This window comes from Globicephala melas, chromosome 10 (genome assembly GCF_963455315.2).
Source record: "Globicephala melas chromosome 10, mGloMel1.2, whole genome shotgun sequence".
Taxonomy (NCBI): domain Eukaryota; kingdom Metazoa; phylum Chordata; class Mammalia; order Artiodactyla; family Delphinidae; genus Globicephala; species Globicephala melas.
The window spans coordinates 36263159-36277491 of NC_083323.1; the positions used below are offsets into that span (position 1 = coordinate 36263159).

The 14333-nt window shown below is 39.9% G+C and overlaps 1 protein-coding gene across 2 annotated transcripts in view; it reads right to left on the minus strand.

Moving 5' to 3' along the window:
* Window positions 1-9391: 9391 nt before the first annotated feature.
* METTL25 (methyltransferase like 25) overlaps window positions 9392-14333 on the minus strand; it is a 133373-nt gene continuing 128431 nt past the window's right edge. For both annotated transcript variants that reach the window (XR_009565621.2, XR_009565620.2), the window contains one exon: window positions 9392-12939. The gene's annotated coding sequence lies outside the window, so the exon portion shown is untranslated. The remainder of the gene's footprint in view (window positions 12940-14333) is intronic.

Sequence of the window (14333 nt, forward strand, 5' to 3'; positions counted from 1 at the left end):
CTAGCTTTAATGCAGTTTCAAATTCTATATTCAATAATTTCTTCAGTTCAAGAAACCTGTTGGGTTTTGACCCTCACCTCCCACCTGTGTTTTACTTATTTCTGAGAATGAAAGCATAGTTGCTATAGAGTCAGGAAAACACGTATTTCAGATTTCAAAAACAATTCTTGATAATTTGACTTATTACAAAAGGAAGACAAGCTTGTTGAAAAAAAATTCAAACATTCATGAACTGATACCAGTAAAAACGTGAAAGTCTCTTCATCAGCATTTCCCCTCCCTAGACCTACTTTCCAGGATTCAGGTTAATTTCCCATGGGAAAAAAATATTTTTCGTGTGTGGATTACCTGGCTTGGGATTTTAGGCTTAGTTTGTGTAGATAGAATTTAAGCATATGTTGGCTTTTAGAGTAACAGGGTAAGGAGGAAAAAACTACACTCTCCTTCCCTGGCCTTTAATAATTTAATACTCAAGATGATTGCTCACAGATCTTGCCAGAGGAAAGATTTAGCTAGTTTTCTCCTCCTAAAAGTATCGGGGTACTAACATTAATTTTCAAACAGGTGGGAAAAAGAACTCAGTGTGCTTGAATATAAGTATCCCAAATCAAGGTTTTCAAAATTAAGTACACGGTAAGAAATGTGCTCCACCAGAATTAATAAACTTATTTTTAAAATAGGTCAAATTCCATTTAGAAATGTTGCAACATCAAAAATCTCTGAATAGGGACTTCCCTGGTGCGCAGTGGTTAAGAATACGCCTGCCAATGCAGAGGACATGGGTTCAAGCCCTGGTCCAGGAAGATCCCACATGCTGCAGAACAACTAAGCCTGTGAGCCACAACTACTGAGCCCATATGCCGCAACTACTGAAGCCCGCGCGCCTAGAGCCCGTGCTCTGCAACAAGAGAAACCACCACGAGAAGCCCATGCACCACGAGGAAGAGTAGCCCTCGCTTGCCGCAACTAGAGAAAGCCTGCGTGCAACAACAAAGACCTAACGCAGCCAAAAAAAAAAAAAAAACTCTGAATAATAAGGCTTCTTAATTCTTCACTCATAGGAACATTTAATATTAGACATCTAACACAAACACAAGACAATGCCAAAAAACAAGCAATCTTAGTAGTTTCATGGAGTTCATGGTTTGATTTAACCTATAAAAAAGAGTATTAAAAAAGCTTTTTTATTCAGGATGAAAAGAGGAAAGCTAGAATTAAGAGTATTTTGTGCATGTAAGTTAGAAGTTTACTAGCATTTCAAGATAAGATAATAGTTTTAACTATTAGAAGATGGGTAAAATCCTAGCTATATCAGGTCCTTGAAAATGGAAATTAAAAAAAGAAATTGTTTTTCCAGAAATTTATTGAATGGGTACAGAATAAAACACCATTCTCCAATAAATGTAACATTCACTAGAAGATTTAATCACTTTGCCCTAAATTACAGGAGTTTGCTGGATGTTGGAAGTTTTTGAATTAGATTTTAATGGTTGTTTAGGATAGAGAACTAGCTTGTGCTAATGAAGTGAATCAGGCTAGTGGTTTTCAGCTGTGGCTCCTCAGACCATCTCTGGTTTGCTACTGTATTTCCCCTGGTCCACCATGAAATCAGAACGCTACGATAAACCAAGATGATTTTTCATGAAGCTAAGTACGTTAAATTTAAAGAACTGCACTTTAAACTTTTTGTTTGTGCTACCAATTATCTTTTTTATGAAAAAGATAATAATGGAATAAAATAAGTAAAAATAAAATTAAAACTGATCTTATTTGGCAAAAGAAAAAGTTGACAATACTCTGGTTCCCCCCTCCCCAAACTTTTGAAATTTTTTTACATATCTTTAAAACACCAAAGACTGTTGTCACTGCCTTGTCAGTCCTTTAAGTTTTTCAAAACGGTCATTTTACCCTAACATCTCAGGCATGCAACTTCTGAACCAAGTTTCCTCAGGTCAGAGTTCATATAGCACTTACAAAATCCCCTATTTGACAGTAAAAATATGGCTAAAATAACATGTGACTTATCATAATTCCAAACTATTATAGAACTTTTACATTTTGTGGGAAGATTATTTTTTTTGTCTTCTGGTTTTTGAGAAACACTTGTGAAATCCACATGTACATCAGTGGGATTTATCTTTCAGAATGCGGAAGATATGTTTTGCCAGTCATAAATGAACTGTAATCCCCATAGACTCAAGTTTAATTCAAAAACACTCTCTCCAGAGCTGCTAAATTTGGCAATCCACAGTCTCTCCTCCATATGCTCTCCTTAGGGGATTCTACATACATTGTCCATAATGGTTTCTACTAAGGATGTCTGGAAAAGTAGATATTATGGACACAGAAGGGCCATTAAAGGGAATTTGAAAACAGATCCATTAAGTTGAAGTATACAATAGTAAGAGTCTTCAAGTTGGATGGACTCTGTTAATTGATATTCAAGGAATAACTCCATCTACCCGCAGTTTATATCATAGCGTCTAACTGCTCATGCTTGTATCGCTAACCAACCTGGTTTGGTAGTCTCCCTGGAGAGAGGAATATTAGCAGAACGTGGTGAACATAAAAAAGAACAGCAGATAAATAATGAATTGTCCCTAAATGTGGGCCTAATTTCCATTCCATTCTGTTGTTCAGCGCCTTCACTGTTTCAAATAGCCATCTTTTTTTCATTAATTACATCAGCTCTGCCTCTGTTATGTCTTGTTGGAAAAGAGAAAAGAAAGTTTCCATTATTTCCCTTCTAGACTGTGGAATGCAGCAGCTGTTGTGTTCTGCAAACATCCAGTCATATCTTAGAATCGCTGGTCATTTTTGAGTGGATTTAAAAATACTTTTTGGTATTGTTATTCTCACTGTCCCCAAACTTGTGAGCTTGTGTTTCTTTTCTCTCTCTGCTCATCTTTTGTGGCCTTAGTCCCTTTTCCTCCACCTGGCTCTCATTTTCAAGCTCTGTAATAGTTCTCAAGAGCAATGCAAGTATCCCAAATGTTTCTCTGCCGGGCCCTGTCTCAGCCCTACAACACTGTTTCTGAGGGGTTTGCTTTGTTTTAATTATGTTACCTTTCCTTCTGCTTAAATGACTTTCAGGACACAATCTCTCGTCTGCCATGCATGTTGGACAACAGCACTGCGGTCCTTGTCCTGCCACCCTTGGCAAAGGCAGAGTTTGCAGTTTTACCTGCAGCAGGCTGGGAATCACGTAATCATAATGATTCCCTGAATGTGGACAGTACTTTCTGGTTTTGAAAGTTCTTCCCCACCCATTGTCCCATTTGACACCACAAGGATCCTACAAAGCAAATAAGATGTACGTTATTCTTCCCATTTGATAGATGAGGAGAAATATGGCCCTAAGAAGTCATGGAATTGGATCAGCAAACTCTGAGCACTAGCGAGAGATGGAACAGGAACGAGAAGTCTGGCTTCTGTCTTTGGTGTTTTCTCCCAGTGCCTTTCCTCCGGTCTCTCTTTCTTCATCCGTAAAATGGGAAACATACTACCTTTGTGTTACGAGGAAAGGATGAAAGAATCCAGGTGAGTGCCACTTAGTAAGTTCTCAGTAACTGTTTATTGTGATCCTTTGTCATATAAATCCAACAGCTAAATTGGCTGAATAACATACATATGCAGCTGCTCTCTGGCTGCATGCGTCAGGATGTATTGCTCCTCCAAGGAGAGATTTTGAGCAGCCACTGACTGAACTACGTTAATTAGAAATCGATGTTTGGTTCCAGCAGTGCAGCAGCAACAATCCTCCTCCCTTTGCTCCCACAAGGAAAATGATACATGTAGCTTGATTCTTCTACACAACACAACCAGCTAACCCAACACAGTATGGTGCACATGTGGATAACAGATTCTGCATTTATAGTATCCAGTCTCACGATTTACAAGCTGTATGATCATGGTCTCGAAAAATTATTTAATCTCTCTGTGCCTCAGTTTTTCCTCTCCGTAAAATGTGGATATTGAGGCTTATCAAATGGGTTTGTCGAGGGGAATAAATGAGTATAATAGGGATGTTTAATTTAAAAATTTGACCAGGGCACCAAGGTATGGTAGCTACCAGATATAATAGATCTTCAAAATGCAAAATTCTCGAGTCCATTGGAAAGAAAGTACTCGAGTCCACTGACGTTATGAGCCCTTTACCCGGGTCCTTCACTGAGAGCAGCGATATGAAAACAACAAAAGGGCTGGGATTTGGAGAGGGTCTATCAGGAGATTTTCCTGGGTGAGAGCTGCATTCTTACCTCCCCCCCGCGGGGAGGGGTGTGGTTGTGCAGCCTCCCCAAGGCAAGCCTGGTGAGAGGGGCTTCCCTGGAACCACTCAGAGAGTACGGTAGGTGTTCCTGGGCCGCAGGGACTGTAGCCCACAGCGTGCCTGAGAGAGTGAGAGCAGCTGATGACAACAGAACAGAGAGTTGCCTCTGGGCAGTAACTGCACCGGCCCAGTATCAAGTTAAGGTGTACGGATCATGGGGACTAGTTGTAGAAACTATGGCTGTGAGGTCAGCCTGCGGTTGTTTTTAAAGGGATTCCACTCGAGTACACGGTCCGCGGGGAAAGGAGACGGCAGGCACATGTCTAAAGCAGGATGGAGAGGCTCAGTCAAAGCTGAGGCCCAGCCCATGGTAAGAGGGTTTCAGCGGAGGGATCTGGGAGGGAGTCCCCAGGGATTGGAGTATAATTGCTTTACATTTTTGTGTTAGCTGCTGCTGTATAGCAAAGTGAATCAGCTGTACATATACATATATCCCCATATCTCCTCCTTCTTGTGTCTCCCTCCCACCCTCCCTATCCCACCCCTCTAGGTGGTCTCAAAGCACCGAGCTGATCTCCCTGTGCTATGCGGCTGCTTCACACTAGCTATCTGTTTTACGTTTGTTAGTGTATATATGTCCATGCCACTCTCTCACTTCGTCCCAGCTTACCGTTCCCCCTCCCCGTGTCCTCAAGTCCATTCTCTGCATCTGTGTCTTTATTCCTGTCCTGACCCTACGTTCTTCAGAACCATTTTGTTTTTAGATTCCATATATATGTGTTAGCATATGGTATTTGTTTTTCTCATTCTGACTTACTTCACTCTGTATGAGTCTCTAGGTCCATCCACCTCACTACAAGTAACTCAATTTCGCTCCTTTTTACGGCTGAGTAATATTCCATTGTATATATGTGCCACATCTTCTTTATCCATTCATCTGTCAATGGACACTTAATAACATGTTTTAAATCATAAATTAGGTTGTGTTTATGACTTGAAGTGAGTGTAGGACTATTAACTAAATAGAACTTGTAAAGTCACAGGCTGGCCCAGGATGCCATCCAAATAGGGAAAGGAACAGCCCCACTGAGGACTAAAAGGAGAGAGACAGAAACCAGGTTATTTTGTAATTAAATCTGATGGCTTCTGATTAAGATCAGTTAGATAAAGAATCTTGAATATAGAATATTCACCAAGCTATTAGTGTTCCTTTTTCTTTACTCTGAAAGCCTATTTTCTTATCTGAAAAGTAAAAAATTTGAATGCAAAAGAATATTAACAAGTAAAGTTTAAATATTTAAAATCTCTGACCCAATAAAAAGAGAGCCATCATTACTTCCAGTAGTAAGGAACTCACTACCTCATTAAACTATTAGAAACCTACAGATGCTACAAAGTCTATCCTTATATCAAAACAAAATCCATGTTCATGTAATTTCTATCCATTTGTTTATGTTTTATCCCCTGGAGGAACACAGATCATGAAATTCTGTGGTTTTCAGGTTTTTTTCTCTCTTCCACATAATGTTAGAAAACAGTTACATCGTCCCTTGTTCTTTATTTTCAGCCTAAATATTACTGTCTCCTTCTATTCTTTTTCATATAACGTATCACACTTCTCATCTTGATCTCCCTCCTCTGCAGTTTTTCCGGTTTGTCGATTTCCCTCCTCCTGAACTGAACACAAGGCTGGATCTAACCTGAGAGCAGAGCTACTGTAGCCATCATATAATGTGCATACTAGGTTTGTGGTCAACTCAGACGTCTCAAGTTATTTTCTTAGGAAATAGCCCCCAAAGTCAGGTCCTCTTTATTCTGTACTCATACAGCTGGTTATTAAAAAGTGAAGCAAAAAAAAAGTGTACTTTGTTATACTCCATTTTGTCAGTTTTACCCTAGTGTTCCAGGCTTCTGAAAATATTTGGAATCTCTCTTCTGATTCAGACTGATTTTTAGAAATTATTTTTTCTCTATCCCAGCTTTGGCCATTGATAAGCATTCTTCTAATATGCATTTAAGGCACTGATTTAAAAAAAAAATTGAAGAGGACGATTATTTTCCAATGAACATCCTTGGGTGTGTAGATACTTGTGCACACTCAGTGCATTTCACCAGGGCATATACTCCAAAGTGGAATTATTGGGTGATAAAATATAAGTATGTTCATTTTATTAGATGTTGATAAATTGCACATTTTTAAGATGTTAAATACAATTTGGTTACAATTAACTTTCTTTACATGAGGGAGTTGCAGTTCGTGAAGTCACAGTTTACACTGACTGTGTAAAACAGGCCATGGAATGCATGTGACAATGACACCCAGTGTGCAGGGCTGGACGAGCCAGCCGCACGGTCCAGATTCCCATGAAGGCAGCAGCGGCGATCTCGTCGCACTGGCCTGTACCATGATTTCGGCCTTGGTCTGACCTTGTTTCTGCCCATGTTCTAAGCCTGGTTATTTGGCTTTATGGTGCTTCTATGAGCTAAACTTTATTCATTAAAAAAAACTCCATTTCTGTTTAAATGTAAGGCCAGAATTATTTTCTGTTGCTTACGGCTAAGAGGGTATCGCAACTCTTTTCCTACTTCTACTTAAACGCTCCTTTCCATTTCTTTCCCCAGCAGTTTCAGAGTAAGAGTTCACTCCTCTGTTAATACGCTTATTCATACATATTTGGACACTCCCACAAACTGAACAACTGCTATCCCAGATGAGATCCAGTTTTTTTTTCTATGAATGTCCAGGCTGCTTCTTCAGCTAGGAAATTCAGCAGAATGGAGTTTCCCAGCCTTCCCACACTCTGTATTCTTTCTTCTCTTCTTTTGTACTCTGCTCTGTTTCATTTTGATTTTGTTTCCATGCTTATTTCTCACACAGGCAACGAAACAAAACCCAGAAATAAAGGGATATGGTATCAATGGCCGTTAAAGTTAGCAAATTTAGCAGTGAGGAGAAAGTTGCATGTGGATGAAAAACACACTGTAATTCTTTCCCTGTTGGAAGTAAATATTTTCAGCACCACGCATAAATGGTAAGTCACAAAAGTAAAATAATAAGAATGCATTGCATGCTTGTTATCCTGCTGGACTTAAGCTCCGTTCTGGCTCCTTTAGTTTGCTTTGCAGATTTATACTCGAATCCACTGATTGTATATCTTATAATTTGTTTCTCAAAGGACAATTTTATTTCCTTTACTTGCTAGTTTTTAGGAAAGGGAATGTCATTTTTGGTACACAGCTGCATTTTAATAGGCGAATTTTACACAAACATTAAAAAGTGGTTGAATTGGGAGTATCTCTAAAAATTCTGGTCACCAATTCTAACGTGTGCGTGGGGGGTTTCCACACCACCAACAAGCAATTCTCTGACACCATCTGCATGGCCTACACTTCAACTCAATTCTGACCCTCCCTAGAGAACAGCTTGAGCTCCTACAGATTAAGGGCTCAGTCCCACAAGCCCCCTTCTCCCACATCAGATGCCAGTTACAAGCCCAGGTTGTTACCTGTGCTTCTGACCAACCAGCTATGGATTGGAGGTTCCAGTGAGCATCTCACAGAACTCAGAAATACTCGCTAGATTACTGGTTTATAATTAAAAGGTATAACTCGGGATCAGCCAGGTAGAAAAGAGTGTAGGGCAAGATATGGAGAAATGGCGAGTGGGCCACTGTCTCCCAGCCTCCACGTGTTCACCAACCTGGAAGCTCTCCAAACGCTGTCCTTTACGGTTTTTATGAAGGCTTTATTACATATGTGTGATTGATTAAATCACTGACCACTGGTGATTGATTCAACCTCCAGTCCCTCTCTCCTCCCCAGAGGTGGGGTGGGATTGAAATCTCCAACCCTTTAATCACTGGGTTGGTTCCCCTGGCAACCAGCACCATCCTTAAGTGCTTACAAAAGTTACCTAATTGACATAAACTCAGGTGTGGTTGAGAGGGGTTTGTTAGGTATATTAAGACACCTTTATCACCCTTATTACTTAGGAAATTCAAGAGTTTTAGAAGCTTTGTGCCAGAAACAGGGACAAAGACCAAATACATGTTGAATCATAACATTCTTGTTAGTTTCCAATAAGTTGTATCTGAAAAGACTGAATCTCAGCATTAAGTTACCAAACAAAAAAGAAGAGTATCCCAGACCAGAGCCTCTGGTCCATACATCCTCAAAAGCTTCTGAACAAAGCATCTAATCTGAATTGCTGAGGGTAAGCCTCTGGCATCTAGTTTTTACAAACCCCAAGTCATTTCACTGCACAGACTCTGTTGACAATTAGTGAGCTAGTAGGTTAATAACAAACACTGTGGTGGACTTACTGGCATTGCTGGCCTGGCGTCCCTTCTCTCTCCTGGTGCCGCCATCCTGATTTCCTCCTGGGGAGACGCGCTCCTCCACGCACAGCCAATAGTTCAAAAGGGGCTGACCCCGGGCTGCCTGCTCCGGCGGGGAGATATGTAACTCAGGCTTAGCCAATCCATAGTGATTGGTGCAGGGATAGGTATCTGACCCAAGCAAACCCTGTAAGGCTTGATTGCAACCCTTCTGTTTAGAACTGTGGGTGAAGAGATGCATTCTTCCCCCTGGGATTTCATTAGGATCATGCGTCAGAATCATTGGATCAGCTAGTGACCTAGAATTGCTCAGTCAGCTTGAGGGGTGGGGGCATGTAGAGGATGCTGAGCTAAGAATGAAATCAATTCAGAGGAAAGAAGAACAAGAGTGGGCGAAAGGGACAGAGGGACAGCAAGAGACAGTGAGAGAGCAAGAGAGAAAAAGCTCGAGTATTATATTAGTATTTGAGCCCCTGAATCCATCTGTATCTGAACTAGATTAGCCCTAGGACTTTTCAGAGCCATAATGTGTCTTAGTCTGCTCAGGCTGCCATAACAAAATACCATATACGAGGTGACTTAAACAATAGAAGTTTATTTCTTATGGTTATGGAGGCTGGGAAATCCAAGATCAAGGTGCCAGCAAAGTAGGTTTCACCTGAAGGCCTCTGCTCTTGGTTTACAGGCAGCCTCTATGCTGGTGTCTGCATGTGTGTGTGTGAGAGAGAGAGAGAGAGTGAGAGGGAGAGAGAGAGAGAGGGAAAGAAGAAGGAGGAGGAGAAGGGGGTAGGGGAAGGGGGAGAAGAGGGAGGGAGAGAAAGAGAAAGGTCTCTGGTGTCTCTTATTTTAAGGACACTAATCCTATCATACCAGAGCCCTACCTTTATGATCTCATTTAACCTTAATTACCTCTTTTTATAATTATAAGCCCTATCTCCAAATACAGTCACATTGGGTGTTAGGGCCTCTGTTAAGGCCTCTGCATTAGGAGCTTTGGGGGGATAAAATTCAGTCCAAAGCATGACACAATACATTCCCTCTCCTCCTTTTGTTCTGAAGGCATTGGGTTGGGTTTTCAGTCACTTCATATGACAGAGTTCCAAATGCTACAGAGCCACTGCTGTTGACTTCAGCGCTCAACTCATTCCATTTCTGTCCTTATGAGTCTGTTTGCCTTCCTAAGCAGACCAGTGCAGTGGGCAACAAAGCCTGTAGGACAGACGAGGCCATCTAGTGGGGAGGTTTAGAGCATGGCCGCTGGAGTCTGGGCTGGGTTTGAGCTCCGGCTCCGTCATTCACTTAGCCTCCCTCTGGGTGTGTGAACTCACCTATAAGTGGTATGGACAAAAAGTCCCTACCTCGGGAATTATTATGAGGATTTGATACATTAATATTCATAAACTACCTAGAACAGTGCCCAGCACCGTGCTACCATGATGTTTGTTAAATATCAGGTCCGTACATACATACCTGTGTTAAATCACTGCTGGTGCATTTATTAGCGTGTGACTGCATGTTACTTAACTCTTCTGAGCTGTTCCCTTTGAGTGATAGCACATATAAATTTACTAGCACAGGTCCTGACATAGTGAACACTTAATAAATGGCATGTGAACAAATGGATAAGTTGCAATTAAAAAAAGAAGTTCCCCTTTTTGTCTTAAAATTTTCACTTTGAACTTGAGTATATTTAATTTGGAATTCCTTTATAGATTTATTAGATTCATCTATTTTTCTCTCGATTTCAGAAAGCATTACTTATCTAATGCTCAAATATAATTATATGGAAATGACAGTTGTGTCCAAATGAGATGGAATAATTTAGACTAGCATTTGATAACAGTGCTTTCCACAATTCTTAAGAAATCTGTTGCTGAAAAAATACCAGGGCAAAGTGGAAGTCTAACAGGAGCTGTGTAATTAGCAATTATTTAGATACATTACTTTTCTAAGAAACTTTCTGTAATGGAACAAACCACAGACTTCTCATTAAAATTATACTCTATTAAAAGTATTAAAATTATACTCTATTAAAAGTAAAGACCAGAAAAGCAGAATGGGTTGCCTCTTTCTTGTTTAATCAAAGCAGGGGTTTGTTCGAAGTCAGGGTTCTACCTGACTGTAGATGAGATTTATATCATGGAATTCCACATCAAAGGATCCCTTGAACTGCTGACTTAAGTTGGGAAAAGAAGATGATAACTGTGTGATTTTGCAGCCAGATTCACATTTTAAATTAAAATTTTCCACTTTGTCCGAGTTGGTGACTCTCAGAAGCAGACCTCTCTTTCTCATCAGGGAAATGGCTTCCTGTCCCAAACAAACAGGCTATCAAGGTTATTCAAAATTTTGTTTCCAATTTTCACTTAAAATTTTTTCTATTTTAAAATTATTCCTACAAAAAGTCAAACGATACAGATATGTTTAAAGAAAAAGTTGTGTCCTTCATCCTCCATTTCCCCCTCTATTCTTATCTGTCTGAGGTAACCAGTGTCTTCAGTGTATTTCCTTTTTTAATGAAAGTGGAATCATATCGTACACATTACTGTCTCTTGCTTTTTTTTTTTTTTTTTTATATGTGATTAACATCCCTCCTCCAGGGATGTGAGCTCAAACACATTCTTTACATAGTGGCATAAAATTTCAAGTAAGCATCACCAGATTTTATTCACTAGACCATTTAAATTTTTTTCAGATTTTTTCTTTTGTCACCACAAAGGATGTCAATAAACATGCACATGTTCTTACATTGACAAAAAACACAAAATGAGATTTCTCTAATGTGCAGTGATTTTAGGGTAATTTCAAGATGATACCACATCCTTCCAACACAGTAAAAGGAAATAATGACCTCTGTGAACAGGAGACTCTGAAAAAAAAAAAATAAAAGAATGTAAGGAATACATTTAAATAATTTAGGTCACAAGTGATCCCATTCACTTTTGCAATGTGGTGCGTGTTGTATTCAACCTCTGTAAATCATTTCTAGATCTATGAAGAGGGCCATGAAGTCTCCATATTGGAAGGCCGTGGGTAGTTTCTCAAAGTATGGTTCCTAGAGGCACACTGGTGGGGATCACACGCATGTTCACAGTAAAGATTCCACTGCCCACCACCTGGAGATTTTTATTTAGTGGGTTTGGAGTGGGGGCCCGGTAGCTTCACATTGCAACAAAAAATTCCCAGGTGGAATTCCCAGGTGAAAGCATTGGAGTTTGTAAGTTTGGGACTAGATTGGGGGTCAGCCAAATTCAGCCTTCCACCTGTTTTTTATGGCCTGTGAGCTAAGAATGGTTTTTACATTTTTAAATGGTTGAAAAACAATCAAAAGAAGAAGAATATTTCATGATATGTGAAAAGTAAATGCAATTCAAATTTCAGTGTCCATAAATAAAGTTATTGGAACACAGCCACACCCATACATTCTGTATCTATGGCGGTTTTTGGGCTACAACAGCAGAGTTGAGTAGTTGCCACAGAAACCATCTGGCCACAAAGCCAAAATATTTACAATCTGGCCCTCTATAGGAAAAGTCTGCCAGCCCTTGGACTAGATGGTCTCTAAGGTCCCTATCATTTCTGAATGTATTTTATTCACTGTCTTATTTACCTCCTTCCAAATACAAATGTACCGCCAAACCCTAGAGCTGGCACAGACCCCTGGAGGTGCAGAGCGTGGGTGGAGATCAGACACCAGGATGAGTTATAACTTAGGAGGCAATGTGAGCCACGTATAATAAATTACACGTTAGCACAGTCAGAAAGTGAGTACAACCGCACCAGCTAATCCTAATGCCACATTACACGAACCGGGCTCTGGTTCCAGTGCTCCCACACACTGGCTCATGGAATCCTTGCAACAGCTCTGTGATGTAGGTGCTATCTTTTTCCTCCTTCTATAGTTGAGGAAACTGAGGAATGGAAAGGTTAAGTTACTGGCCTAAGCGTATGTTATTATAAGTAGCAGAGTGGGAATTTGAACCGAGGTAGTCTAGCTGCAGTGTCTGGGCATAAAACCACTACGCCATTACTGCAGGCGATAAGGTAAAAGTCATTTAAAGGTAAAAATCACCATGTTTGGACTCATATCTCAATTCCAGTTTGAAAGTCAGGGTAGTGGGATGTTACCTTCTGGTGAACATGACCTCACCTTTTTACCCAGGGTCACAAGGTCAAATATCCTCAGGGCCGGTTGGGAGCATCGCTGAATGAGGAACACTGTCTTCTTAAACACAGCTGTTTTTCTTACTTTGAAGAGCACCGTAGAAACAGAGCCTTTTCATCACAGGAAAACAGCTGTGTGAGGAGTGACGGTAACTGGCAGTTGAAGGGCTAGGAAACAATCACGTGTGGTGAGGACTGTGTGTGGCTGGAGAGGAAGTGCCCCATCGAGAAAGGGCCTGCTCGTCACCTCTAGATTCTTACTGACATGTAGAAATGAGGGCAATCCAGATTTTGGTAGTGTGACCTCCCAACATTTCAGAGTTCAGCAATTAATTCAAATATTAAAAACAAACAAAGAAAACACACTGTCTGGGCCAAACAAAATAAGATTTCAAGTCACCAGTGTGGGACCCATGTTTTAGTAATTTTCTCTTTAGGCTAAATCATCTTAATGCGAAACCTTTCCAAACGGATCTGTAGGCCCAGACCTTTAATCAGAGCATGGCTGCCCCCTTGAACTGGTGCCAAGTTTTGCAGTCAGCTGTAGTTGATTAGAGCTACAAAGTTACCTTCAGATGTCCGAGTCCTACCTGTCAGATACTTATGCTGTGATCAAGCCTAATGCCCTCCTTATGTATGTTACAAGAAATGTCTGCTTTATGTTAGTAGACAATCTTTACCAGGACTGGCAGCATTGATAAGTGCTTTTCCTTAATGGAAGAGCATATTTTCATAGCTTTTCCAGGAGTATCTTGGTACTTTTAATGGAACCATGATCCATCCCCTTAGTTATTCTTCAATCACACAATGCTTATTTCATTGAATACAATGGCTCATGCCCATTCACTGATGGCCCCCAAATAAAAGCTCTTTTTTGAAATTTGAAAGTGCTCCAGAGTAGAGTACACAACAAGGAAAAGAACAAAACAGAAAAATGCCAGTTGTTCAGTTGAAGCAAAAAAAATGATGTTCAGAGTACTGTAAACTTGAGTGATAAATCACTGTTAATAAAATAATTTAAAAACATCCGTCACTCTGACAATCTGAATTGGTATTTAAATCGTTTAGACATTCTATGAAAAATCTATCTAAAGAACTTTCAGATCCCATAGGAAACAATTTTTTATAAAACAATATTTTAAAATATTTTCCATGAGATTCTACACAGAAAAATAGTGCCTTAAATGGAATTTCAAAATCAATCAAAATTTATTGCTCAAATTTGACGTTTATGTGTTCCAGTTGGAGTTCATGGACTCTGCATAAAGTAACCATTATTTTGAATATTTTCAGTTACTTTAATATATAGTGTCATAAATAAAGGACAAATTGTCTTCAGAGGCCTACCTAGGAGTTTGGAGTATGAAAAACATGACACTTTGGCACTCAAAACAATTCCCAAAAGAAAACTAAAGGATTATATAGAAGCACAAACAGGACACTGAATTAAGAAAATGCGAAACTTTACAAAACATCAATTGAAAAAACAATCACAAAGCACTTAACACAATATGGTATCTTGGATTAGATCATGAAACAAAAAGATATTAGTGGAAAACTAC